Source organism: Ochlerotatus camptorhynchus, unplaced genomic scaffold, assembly GCF_037179485.1.
Source record: "Ochlerotatus camptorhynchus isolate MF236.1 unplaced genomic scaffold, CSIRO-AGI_Acam_v1.1 ptg000200l, whole genome shotgun sequence".
Taxonomy (NCBI): domain Eukaryota; kingdom Metazoa; phylum Arthropoda; class Insecta; order Diptera; family Culicidae; genus Ochlerotatus; species Ochlerotatus camptorhynchus.
In genome coordinates this window covers 730,932-744,488 of record NW_027040690.1, presented here as the reverse complement: position 1 = coordinate 744,488, position 13,557 = coordinate 730,932, and the positions used below count along the sequence as shown (strand labels likewise).

The window sequence follows — 13,557 nt, the reverse complement described above, 5'->3', positions numbered from 1 at the left end:
AGGACGGCAATATTCAATAAATGTTCATTTTAGTCTTGTTTTAGGTAAACATATTGATACTCAAAATTTTCGACAGAAAACGCAACGGAACTTGATTTACTCAACACGCACCATACTATAAAATGGTGCTCGATGGTTTATAAAGTGATAACAAGATGACAAATCATCTTTATTTTGAGTAATTGAGCAATTTACTTCTGTTTACATCATATTTACGATGCAGCATTGATGGAGCTGTGAAATGAAATGAATATATCTCATGAAAGTTCATCTGGAAAAGTCAAAGATGCACATCAGTCTGATCGTGAAAACATTTTCTTCTTCAATTCGAATGTTATATTGGAAGGATTTTACGCAGGCTTGATGAAAATTATGATTTAATGCTAATTTTCACGAATTTTATAAGCAGTCTGTCAACATTATCATCATCATGCAGTGGCGACATCTGTGTCGAGCTTTTACGGCAATCTCCCAATAGCAGGTTTATTTTAAAGTTTTCCATCTGTCAAATTTAAGTGAATATTCACCAAATGGAGCACAGCCTAAGTCATACTACGCTGCAACCACTACCATCTAGAGAACCGCTCGTACACGGTTAGAAAAAAGTACCCAAAATTAAGTTCTTTTCACTCATCTCGGCACTATAGTGAAGGAACCCAAAAGAAGGTAAAGCTGGTCAAAGTAATTTTCATTTACTTGTGTGCAGTTCGTATGGAATTTTCCACTGGCTTTTTAACCAAAAGTAAGTTAGTTGTACCCAACAGTAGGTAAATATTCCGTCGGTGATTGGCACTAGATTGCGGAACTGAGACCGACGTTAAATAAAGGAAAGAAGAAGTAGGTAAATATGATTATACTCAACGTTGGGTTCCCACACTTTACTACCCCTGTTGGGTGGTTTTGCTCCTCCGTTTTTGACAACATTAGAAGGAGAAAATGAGACAAACTAGTCAAAAGAAGGTAAAAGTGAACATTCCGTTGGGTACTTTTTTCTTACCGTGTAGGCGATCATACGAGCGTTGCCAGATTGTTTTAAAGTTTATCGGTATCAAAGTTTTTAAAAAATCGGTATTTCTCGGTATTTACTATTTTAATTCATATTATATTTTAGCTGTTTTTGAAAGCGAAAATTTTAACTTTTGGACTATGATCGGAACATTCTGAAAGAAAACTTCGAATTAGCTTCTGAAGGAAGAAGCTCTTCTGGAAGAAATTAGAGGAAACTTCTATGAAAAGTTGGAAAAACATCCGGAAACTACCAAGATAAGAATTGAGAAACTTCTAGTCTCTCTATTCAAAGAAACAATAAAAAAAAGTAGAAGGGTCTGTGCCTAGGGGCACAAACGGAAGCTTGACGTAGGACCGCTAGTGGACGGAATAAATGTGAAGAGCATTAAGTTCTTTTAATTGATCAAATCAGGCATAACATTTGATAACGGCACAAAAGCATTTGTAAACAAACATTCTAAGGCCCTTTACACGCGAACTAAAGTACGCCCGCGTAAAAAAGGAGGGACTTCAAATGATAATGCAAATGCATATATAGAGGTACCAGACATGTTTTGTAGTGTCAGGTACTCTATTTTGTAATCTGTGAAAGGGAAATCACAAATCGAGTGTCAACAAAATACATGGCATGTTGAGAGATTGAGCTCGTGAGAGAGAATTTCTATCTCAAATTTGTTTTTTTGGCTCTCTGGGGACTGGTAGTAAAACAGGTAAAATTGTATGGGGGAAAATAATTTTTATTTATTTGTCGCTTGTTTAGCATTAATTTCCGGGAAAAAACTGAACGACAAAACCCCTGACTAATTTCTTTAGGTTGTCGTTCACTTTTTTTGACCTGAATATGTACCGAAAGCGAATTATTCCCACTTCTCTCAATTTCTATATGGGGATTTTTATCACTTCTTACCAGCGGAACAGCGCCATCTCTGTGGAAAATGGTCGAACAAAATGATTAATTCTAGCTTCGGAATCGTCATAGGTGTAGCACAGCACACATGTATGTATGTCTGAGACGTCATTTCGATCTTAAATACCGTTTCCGTGCAACAATTTTATAAAAATTTTCAAGGCCGCCATTTTTATTTTTTTAAGTTTCAAAATTGCAGAATTCTAGCAACAATGTGAATCATACCCATAATAAACAATTACGCAAAGTTTCATTAAAATCGGAGAAGGTAGATTCAAACATTGATTTTTTTTTCTGTAGTTTGCCTGGAACTCCTCAACTGTAGAACTTTCACCTTAAAGGCATTACAGTGAAAACTTTTCATCTTAGCGAACATTGAGTTCTCACTTTGTTCTACTTGATGTATATTTGTCATTTGGTTTGAGTGTATGTACAGAAAATATAATTTGTTTGTCTCTTCAGCAGAGGATTTGTTCTCCGCTAATTGCGCGAACAAAAGATGAATCCCCGGCTTTGCTATGAAATTCCAGTAGCAAAAGACATTTTTTTTTACCCAAACGTTGCCCTGTATCCCTTTGGGAAAACCCCTGTTTAATACCAGCGAGATCCTCCGGACCGCTTCGGTTAAGCTTTCTGTCCCGAGTCGCAGCTACTCGCCTTTGGTAATTAAGTGGGATTATAACCCTTTTTACGGGCATGCACTCTACGAATCGAACCAATCCGGACTCCACCACGGGCCGGAACTGCGAACGACAATCCCCGGAAAGGCAAACAAATGAAATGCTTCCGAAAGGGTGGTGGGGCGGAGGGAGGCCTCTGCTCTGATAGAATCAAGAGTCGAGTGGCATCCTAAGGTTTTAATCCTTGGAGGATCCCTTCGTTCAACCAACCGGATGTCTCCAAACAGAAGCGAGAAGCTTTCCTCGTTCGATGTAGAACTAACTGTGAAATTTATTGAAATAGAATTAGAAGGATTACACCTCGACCTCACCCTGCTGGCCGATGCTGGCTCCGATTTCTGTCACAGCTGTCGAGGCAGCAGAGCCTCTTCTGGATTCGAATGTGAGACAGCACAAAAGGCCGCCTGCCGTCGTGGGTCGGTTGGTTGGTGCACAGGAAGGTAGGAAGGTACGTGAATAAAACCGAACCAGCTTTGTTGGTAAATTCAATTTATTTTGATTGTTCCTTTTGTGCATAAATAAAAAGGATTATCTGCGTTCGTCTTTTGTACGGGAGGAACGTTGTTTGGTTTTCGTCTGGCCAACCACATCCGAGCGGTGCTGAAATGTTTGCAACCATTATGAATGGTGACAGTTGTTTGTTCATTTGGAATTCCACTTATCTGATCCTTCTCTGCAACACCCTCGCCCGTGGTGGCGTTCGTCGGTGGATCGATATCTGATTAAATATGCAACTGTGTTATTTTTTTTTTGTGTGGCTGCTGTAACCCATCTCGGTTGCAATTAACATCCATGTTTGCTGCGCTACTGAAATGCCATTCCCGATAGGGTTACCAAAAAGGTGAATGTTATCGCATTCTGGAATGGTAACCCGTTAGAAAGTAAGTGATTGAAAGTAAACATCAGCACATGTCCAACCGGTTCGTGTATTACGCTTGAGTGACGCTTCGATGACAGATACGACTGTTTGAGCACGTCTCACACCAACAGACAAACAAAAACAATGGAAAATCACAAAAGCAAAACAAACGGATTTAAATCAGAGATTCTCATCATAAATTCATGAACCGAATGAATGGGAGAATGAGGATTCCACTGATCCCTTCTTGTTTGCGCGCTTGCAGGTAGTTGCCAGGAAGAGAAAAAAAAAACAAACGGATGATGACATTCAAAGTTCGATATGGACGGACGAACGGACACCGGGAGAATCCCGGGCGAAAGGAACGGAACAATCTGTGTGTAACAAAAGCAATGCTATGCATAATAAATTGACAGGAAATGGATCACGGCTCCGGCTGCTGCTACCTTGGTCTTCATTTTTCACTGCTCATGGGATTTACAGTTGCCGGAATAAACAAACCTTCCGGTCTTTGCCCGAACCAGACCTGGAGCAAGAGCAACTGACCAAACCAAATATGGCTCGGAGAAGAAAAAAACAAAAATTGCACGCCATTCCAATCGTCGACGGTTGGTCGGTGGCTTTGGAAAATTGTGGTTTTCTGGAGGTCTGACTATCATCTCGTGACCGCAGCACCCACCTACCCACCAGAGTGCCGAACCAAAACCCAAAGGTTACAATGTTTGATCAAACAATTTTAATCCGATTAACGCGACGGGATTGTGGTCATGTGCGGGGAGAAGAGGGGAATGATAACGGGTAAAAATGTAACCTAGTCCTCCCTTTCGACGCCGTCATTGAAGGGAAGTCGGTAGGTTGGCAAACCACTCATCCATGTGTTTGACATATACAACAAGGATTAGGGAGAGAGAGAGAGAGCGACAGAGAAATAGTTGAGGTGAGTATGCAAATTTTTCTGGATCCCGTTGGACTTTTTTGCAAACTGTTTGCGATTGGCATTTTGGCGGTCGGTTATTTTCCGCTCGGTAACAATTAGCGAATTTGACGATGCGTTCTGATTTATTCATGAATTTTGTTTGTGAACGGAGAGAAAATACATTGGCAAATTTTACTATGCTGGGGGTTTACATAAAATACATTCACTGCTAGATTTGTGCCGAATCGGAGCTCATATGATCTTACTACTTTTTTTGATCACAATTAACTACTTCCCGATGTTGACAGCTCACTTTTTGAAAATCTTTTCTAATGCTCTACAAAACTTGTGCGCGTTTTAAGTGGTCTTATTGCATGAAATATATACAGGGTGGCCAGTGAATTTTCATTTTGAAATTCCCGGTTTTTTCCCGGTTTTCCCGGTTTTTAAACTTAAAAAATTGCCGGTTGTTAATATGCAACAAAAAACTAAATTAACGCATTTTTAAGAACGTGCTGATAGGAATTTATTGAAAGGATAAAAAAGTGATTTAAGAAGATTCATAAGATTTTGGGGCTTTAAAATTTGTGTAGAGTCTGAAACTAGAACTTTTTACAAAATTTGTAATTAATAACAATCTTCGTGATGCAAGATTTGGAGTTAAATAATTAAAATGTGAGATATTGAAAAAAAAACCAAGATCACAGGTTTGAAAAAAAAAAATATCATACTACACTGAGTCGTGGAGTCATAATTGTCATGCTCTGAGACTTGGATGCATTTTAAGGGTTATAACAAATTACATAACAATCTGTAGAATCTAGCGATCAAACCCTGGAGTTTCTAGTAAAATTTAAAAGTATTCAAAGTGTTGATTTCATACAAATATTGAGAAGCATTCCCACATAGTTTTTGAAGGATTCCTGTGGAGAAGAATGCAAGTTCTAAATTAAGTTATTTGGTAATTCTAGAAGATTTAAAAAAGAGTTGTGAAAAACAAATCTTTGCGGAAAATTCCAACGTGATTTTGAGGAGATTTGTATGGGAATCGTGAGGAAAATGACCGATGAATTTAAGAAGAATTCCAAGAGAATTATGATCAGAAATCAACAAGAAACAGAGTTCTTAGAATGTTCTGGCAATAATGTCAACCCTAGTGCGAAAGATTAATCACAGAACTCCAACAAAATTGATTGCAAAAAATTTGATGATAATTAAAAAGAAATTCTTTGAAATACTCCAAGGGGTTTCTAAATAAAATTTCGAAAAATTTCTGTTGTTTTGAATAGAGTTAAAAGAAATTTTTGAAAAGAATTTCAAAGGAATCAAAGTCTCCGAATAAGCTCAAGGGAATTCTAAGAAGGATTCCAATTAAATTCTTAGACGGGGTTGCAAGGAAATTCCTAAAATAATTCAACGGTAATGATTACGCGGAGTGTTTTCCGGTTTATTTCAGAACAATTTCAAGATAATTCAGAGCAGTATTCCAAATTAATTCTGGAATTCATATCATGAGAATTTTGAACAACGAAAAATTAAAACCCTAGAAAAGAATAATTCAGTTTCGGTTGTAACAAATATTTGTTTCCAAAGTCCATCAGCTTCAATATTTTCTTTTAAGGACCATGCACTTTACATCTGAAATAAAGACGACAAAAATCAATATGCAATATTTCTGAGTGATTAAATTCTAAAAACAATAAGACGGTAAACTGAAGAAAATTTTGCTGTATAATAGAGAAAGACATTCATTTGCTAAAGGATCACTCTGTTTTAATGGTTTATTCTGAAATTCTGATGTAAAAATTTATTCAACTGACATGGTTAATTGATTTTTCCCGGTTCCCTTGCCGAATTCCCGGGTTTTTCCGGTTACTTTTGAAATTCCCGGATATTTCCCGGTATTCCCGGTTTTCCCGGTTTGCTGGCCACCCTGATATTATATATAAGGCTTATAAATAGTAAGGAATATTTAAACATTTCTTGAAATCCAAATTATTCGATTTTAGAACGGGAAAATCCAATATTTTTGAACTTAAATTTCAAACTCTTCACACTTAAAAATAACTAATTTTACCAGTGGCGTCCCTCAACCTCACTTTTTATCTATACACCAACTTTCAAAACCATATCCATTGCAAGCAATATTTTGATAATTGTTTATGTTTTGAGAATTGGTGCACAGGTAGATTGAGGTTAAGGAAACGCCACTGAATTTTACACATGACGGAATTCATTTTTGACATAACGAGACGAGACGTAAACAAACATGTTATGCAAAATCATACGCTCAAAGACTGAAAAGTTCGTTACTCGGCGAAAAATACGTTTGATTGAGCTAAATTTCGCGTCTTTTATGAATTAATTTTACGTTAAAATTTACGCTCGTCAAGACCCTTACTGATGTCAGTCTCAGAGCACTTAAATGTACATTAAATTTTCTAAGTGTGTAGAAAATACTGAATATTCCGAGAAATCTCTTTTTGCCAGTGGTGGCGGGGGGGGGGGGGACACCCCTCACCATCCCTCTCCAAAGGGGGAGTTTGGTAAAGAGAGATGAAAAAAACCGATTTGTACCTTCCTTAAAAGTTGTCCTAGTTCGCTATTCTAATATCTATATACAATCTTCACACTGCCGTACTCTAACGGAACTATCAACTCTATGCTTTCATCTACTCCATCTATCGTATAAAAATTACCACTACAGTCTGTTATTTGAAATTAGCATCTTCAACTATGTAAATCGTTGACTTCACGTAGAAGTAATACTAAAAACATATAGTCAAAGTACTGTTCTAATGATGTTAGACATAACAAAAAATTCAAGAATGTATAATTCAACGAATCTGGAACTGAAAAAAGGAGAACGATCTGTGCTTAGGAGCACGAACGTGAGCTTGACTTAGGACCGCTAGTGGACGGAACAAATATATTGAGCGAACACAACAGAAGCGTAAACAGAACTGATACTCATTTTTTGTAGTAGTAAAATTACGTTTATTTCTGTTAATTATGACTTTACATTGTTTTAACATTTTAATTGATGAGCCTATCAGACTTTTCATCTGTGTTTAATTTGTAATTCTAATTAACGTATTCACGTTTTTCTACTAGCCTATAGAATACCCCTTAAGGCCCCCGTCTGGAAGTATTATTGATATTATTCCCTTGCTGGGATTTTTTAGAACATCTGGGAAAACCTGCAAAAATGAGCTAGAAAAATAAGCTAATCGAAAAATCGAAGCACACTACGCTCTAGCATAACTTTCTGGCAACATGATAGTTGGAAAATTTTTGGGAAAATCCAACCCACAAAAAAACTGGGTTGTTTTTCCGACATGAAGACCACCCAATTCCGACCACGTGATTGTATAGATGTAGACACCATGTGCTATCTTTCCCCTCTGATAGCTCGTGATCTTTATTCTAAAGTACATGATAATTATATACTAGAAGATTCGTGAGAATGTCAGGAATCTTGTGGTGTACTCCAAAGTACAATTTTCCGACTTTCCTCGCATCGTTTTTCCATTTTCATTTCATGCATACCATTTTCCCGTTGTACCGGTACATGGCGAACAAGGCATGGGAAAGAAAAAAATGTACTAAACACGAATTTCTCGCGAGGAGCTTTCGGCTCACATGATTTTTACGGACGGCTGACTGAAGCATGCGAATAGTGGTGTCGCATGTTTAGCAAAAAATAATTCAAGTTGTTGATAATGAAAAAGGTCAGCAAGAAATAAAATGCCTTTCCCTACATCCTCCATTTCGTCCTGAATGACAATGGGTCCAAATATACACTGGGAAACATAGTGTTCTCTGCAGGTCGATGAAACTAACTAGTTTACTAGTGTTTTCTTTGTTTGGAGTAAACATATAAATATTGTTTGGAAAGCAATATAAGCAATAAGCAAAATATCCTCCCACTTTGATATTGGCTATATAATCTACACAGCAGGTATTATCGATTTCCGTATCTAAGAATCACATTCAAAACTTCATATGGTATAATTGCCAATACCTCAAAAAGCTCCGCGATGCGGATAGAGTCCCTATTGACGGTGTGATTTGTTGTAAGATGTAGATCTCACCGAGCTGATTCAATTAAAAATTACGATATTACAGCCGATAATGACAAGACTTTGCTATGATGAGTTCTGAAACTTTGCATAACTTATATCAGCAGAAAAAAAATGCATCAGTTAGTTACAACATAGGCAATTGCTTTATTTCAAATGTCAGTACCATTTATTGATAAAGTGAAAACATTTCTCAACTGTTGTAAAAAGGTAATGCTTTGTTCAGAGTTGGGCACATTTTAGTTAATCCACAAGGAACATTTTCGATAGCGATTATCGCTTCCGCTAATTTTCTAACTGATATAAAAAATCAGAGCAACCTGTTTTTTGAGACATTCATGATTATAATTTATAATTTTTACACTAAAAGACTCCTGAAATAAGGTTGGAATGAAACTGGTTAGCAACTATCGGTTATCGTTACCTCCCGATAATCACATTATCATTTTATTGTTTAGCGATTATCGAATTATATTGACGCGTTATCTGTAATAGAAGTAATAGTAATAGTTTTTGGTTTGTTTGACAAACCTCGGTAACTTTATATAGATAGTGTAACAGTCAACTTCCGGCAGATATGAAAAGCGACAATTACTTGCGACTACGATACATATCATTCTCATGAGAAGTAATCATCCCTACTTCAGAAGAAAGAAATATTTATTTGCTTCGCGAAGAACGTCGTCAGCTTAGCGTACACTACTGTTCATAAATTTGGGGTTCCCTAGATGTTTCACTATCATGTATCTCGCATAATATCTCTAAAAATATCATAATATCAGGCATAACATTTGATAACGGCACAAAAGCATTTGTAAACAAACTTTCTAAGGCCCTTTACACGCGAACCAAAGTACGCCCACGCAAACCAATACCACTTTCGGAAAGGTAATAGTGGCCCCTATATGATGATGCTGTTTGTTTGCGTGGGCGTAGTTTGGTTTGCGTGTAAAGGGCCTTAGATAGTTTGTTTACAAATGCTTTTTTGCCGTTATCAAATGTTATGCCTGATATCATATTATCTAACATCAGCGTAAAGGTACTTTACAACATTACTCGAAAAAATTACAAAGATTATCATCAACATTTATTCATCATATCATTTTATCCTTCATTTCCACATCAAGGTCAGATAGGCTAGGTGATGTACAATTTAATTTTTCATTTATGTGTTCCCGAACTTATCCTTGGTAGTGTACGAACAGAAACAGTGCAATGACGTGTACTAAAACCGAATATGAGCAACAGTTGTTCGTATTTTCGATTTTCATAAACCGGACCGACGCATCGATCAGTTCCAGTCTACAGCATGATGTGCTCCTCTCTACACATATCAGTCGGGAGTACGTAGACTTGGAAGTATGATGGTCAGCATTCTTATGTTGAACCGGCCTTCCCCGATACTGTGCCTTGAAGGATATTGCTTATGGCCATTTCTGAGATCCGAAAATATTTTTCCAGGTTTCCGAGAACGCCAAGTAACCAACTCCAGTGATATGTAAGAAAAAAAAAACCCGTGGTTTCAATACCTACATGTGGTGTTCAGCATTTTCCCGGAGAAGCTACCTCCCCGATACTTGAAAAATTGTTCCTGTGAACATTCCTTAGATTCGGTAATATTTTTACGAGTTTTTCGAAATGCCAAGTGACCATCTTCATTCATTCAACTACCGGTGTTTTCAGTAAGAGGAATTTATCCTAAATGTGGGTTCAGCATTTTTATGGAGAACCGACCTTCCTAGATACTGAACCATGAAGTTCTTATGGCCATTCCTGAGCTCAGGAAATATTTTTAAAAGTTTCTTGAAATGCTAAGGGGCCAACTTCATTGATATTTCATTTCAAATACCGGTGATTTCAGTGGGAGGAAGTTTACCTAAATGTGGTGATCTTGAAATGCCAAAGGACCAACTGCATTAATATTTGACTTCATATATCGGTGATTTTAGTGAGAGAAAATTAACCTAAATGTGGTGATCAATATTTGTATGGAGTATAATTCTTTCCTTATAATGGACCTTGAAGAATAGTTCCTGCGGCCATTCCTGAGATCCTGAAATATTTTTCCGAGTTGTCAAGGGACCATCTTCAATGATATTTGATTCCCCCACATCACTGTTTTCAGTAAGAGGAAATTATCCTTTATGTGGGTTCAACTTTTTCATGGAAAACCGGAAATCCGGAAATATTTTTAGTTTTTTGAAATGCTAACGGATCAACTTTATTGATATTTGACTTCAAATACCGGTGATTTCAGTGAGAGGAAATTTACCTAAATGTGGTGATTTATATTTGTATGGAGAATAGGTCTTCCCTTATACTGAACCTTGAAGAAAAGTTCCTATGACCAGTCCTGGGATCCGCAATTTTTTATTCCAAGATTCTTGAATATACCAGCTATTTCTACACAGGGGAATCAAATAAGTAGTGATCAATATTTTATGAAGTTCCTCCCTTCCCCGGTAGTGCACCTTGAAGTTATATTTCCTGTGGCCATTCCTGAGTGCTGGATTTTTTTCAAAGTTATTGAAATGCCAAGGGACCAAGTGCAATGACATTTGAAATCAAATACCATTGATTTCAGTGAGAGGAAGTTAATCTAAATGTGTGTTCTGCATTTTCATGGTGAATAGGTCTTCCCCGATACTGTACTTTGAAAGATAGTACCTGTGACTATTCTTGAGATCCGGAAATATTTTTCAGAGGTTTTGAAATGTCAAAGGACTAAGATCAATGCTAATTGCATGAGTTCAAATACTGGTGTGTTCCGTAAGATAAAATCAACCTAAATGTGGGTTCTGCATGTTCATGGAATGCCAGCATTCTCCGATACTGTACCTTGACGAATAGTTCCTGGGATTCAGATATATTTTTTGAGTTTCTTTAAACACCATGAAACCAACTGCAATGATATTTGCTCAAATGCCGCTATTTGCAATAACAGGAAATCATCCTTAATATGGGTGCAGCATTTTCATGTAGGCCTCCCTTAGCTCAGTCGGTAAAGGCGCAGCTACAAAGTAAGACCATTCCTGAACGTCACTGGGTTCGATTCTCAGTCCGGTCTAGGTTTTTTGGGTTAGGAAATATATCGAGTACCCTGAGCATAGAGTATGATTGTACTTGCTACTCAATTATACAATGCAACAATAGTACAGGCATCGAAACTCTCAACTGTGGAAGTGCATATAGAAAACTAAGTTGAGAGCACGCAATAAGCTTGAAATGCGAACAATAAGAAGAAGATTTTCATGGGAAACCGGCCTTTCTTGATACTGGACCTAGAAATATAATTTCAAGGCCATTTTTGAGATCCGGAAATATATTTCCGAGTGTTGTGAAATGAAACGTGATAATCTTCAATGATATATGAATTCAAATAAACACAGAAAAACATTCTGAATTTTACTGGTGATGTAAACATCTATGCATGCAAACATTCATGCATGTAAACTTCCATTTCACGTAAACTAGCAACTTGCAAGAAATGTTGGTTACAAATATGGACAGTTGGATAGAACAAATGGAATATTTCATTTCATGTCTCATAAATTTACACGATCTATGATGTAAACTTATAGAATATATCACACTCTATTTATGTGCGGTTATTTACACTACTTTTTTTTAACTGTGAAGGCAATTTACATACACGTGAATTTTCGGAGCCTTTCTTAGCTCAGTTCGTTTTAGTATACAGGGTGTGTGACGAATTTTTGCAATAAATGGCATATTTGAGAAAAAATACACCGGTTAGTTATTCTAGCAATGAATTTTGTGCGATTTATTTTCTTTCGCAACATATGGAAGTTGTAAGTAAATTTAATCAAAAAAATTGCCTTCCCTTTCGACGACTGTAGTTAGACGCTTCCGGAAACTGCAGTATGCACGTTTTAAAATGTTTCGATCCATAGATGTCATCACTGCCTTGATTTTAGCTTTTAGCGACTTAAGTGTGGTGTGAGGGGTTCTATTGGTATCCCGTTGGACGCGTCCCTATACAAAATAATCCAACGGATTGATATCGGGACTGCTTGGGGGCCAAATTTCTTCCTCCCAAATTTACGAAATATTTTCTGTAAGCCATTTATGTGCTTTATTAGCAGTATGAGCAGGTGCTCCGTCTTATCACTTTCCCAAGCCTTTTTTAATATTATACACTGTTCTTTCAGACACATTTACCGACCGAATTATTTCTTTCATGCATACTCCGGCGCGCAACAAAGCGACAACGGCTGACAGATTGCTCTCTTGTTTCGACATCTTTACGTTTACTCAACATTGTTTGTTTAAATCTTACACCTAACAGTATAAGCTATCCAGTGCTGCCAAATATATCTAAATCATGATGCACAAGCATGAGAAATTACTATTTGAAATTTACTGCAAAAATTCGTCACGCACCCTGTAGTTCCATTTTATAGGCTGCTGGGTTCGATTGGGATGATGTAAAAGTATCATATTCTTTTCATCACCGCTGGCCATTGGCCAGCGGGGCAAACGACTGGGTAATGCGTACCACCAGTACCGCGAGTACTTGAAGGATAAAATAGACCCCATTAGTGGTCCATTAGCCTCTTACCCAGTAACTCCTATCCCTACCTCCTCGTGGTGTCTCCTGGGATATGAGCAACCTTAGCGAAGATCGGGTAACCAACCCCGGTGGGAGCTTTGGTCATATGCTGACAGGGAAGGGGGCCCCTAGCGGGTTCGGCCTACACGGCCTGAGCGTCTGTTCACCATGGAGGTGCGGCTCAAACAGCGTCTGACTGGCATCCAGCGGCTGAATAAGAAATGCTGTATTGTGTCAGCTAAATCTAAGATGGCAGCCCCATCTACACAATAACTGAGCGTCTGTCCACCATGGAGGTGCGGCTCAAACAGCGTCTGCCTGGCATCCAGCGGCTGAAACAAGAAATGCTTATCCCCGAAAGCTATACCCAAGATGGCAGCCCCATCACGGCGGATAGGAGACCTTAGGCTAACTACCTACTGTCCCCGAAACTTTACAACTGTTACAGAAACCAATAGAGAAAGATCACGGACTGATATTACGGCAACGACTTTTAGCGCAAAACAACGGACAAGAATTGGAACATGGAATG

General features: G+C 37.8%; 1 protein-coding gene across 2 annotated transcripts in view; it reads right to left on the bottom strand.

Moving 5' to 3' along the window:
- The window catches only part of SKIP (Shal K[+] channel interacting protein), a 791,488-nt gene that overhangs the window by 282,600 nt on the left and 495,331 nt on the right, over nucleotides 1-13,557 (bottom strand). The gene's annotated exons all lie outside the window — the stretch shown is intronic.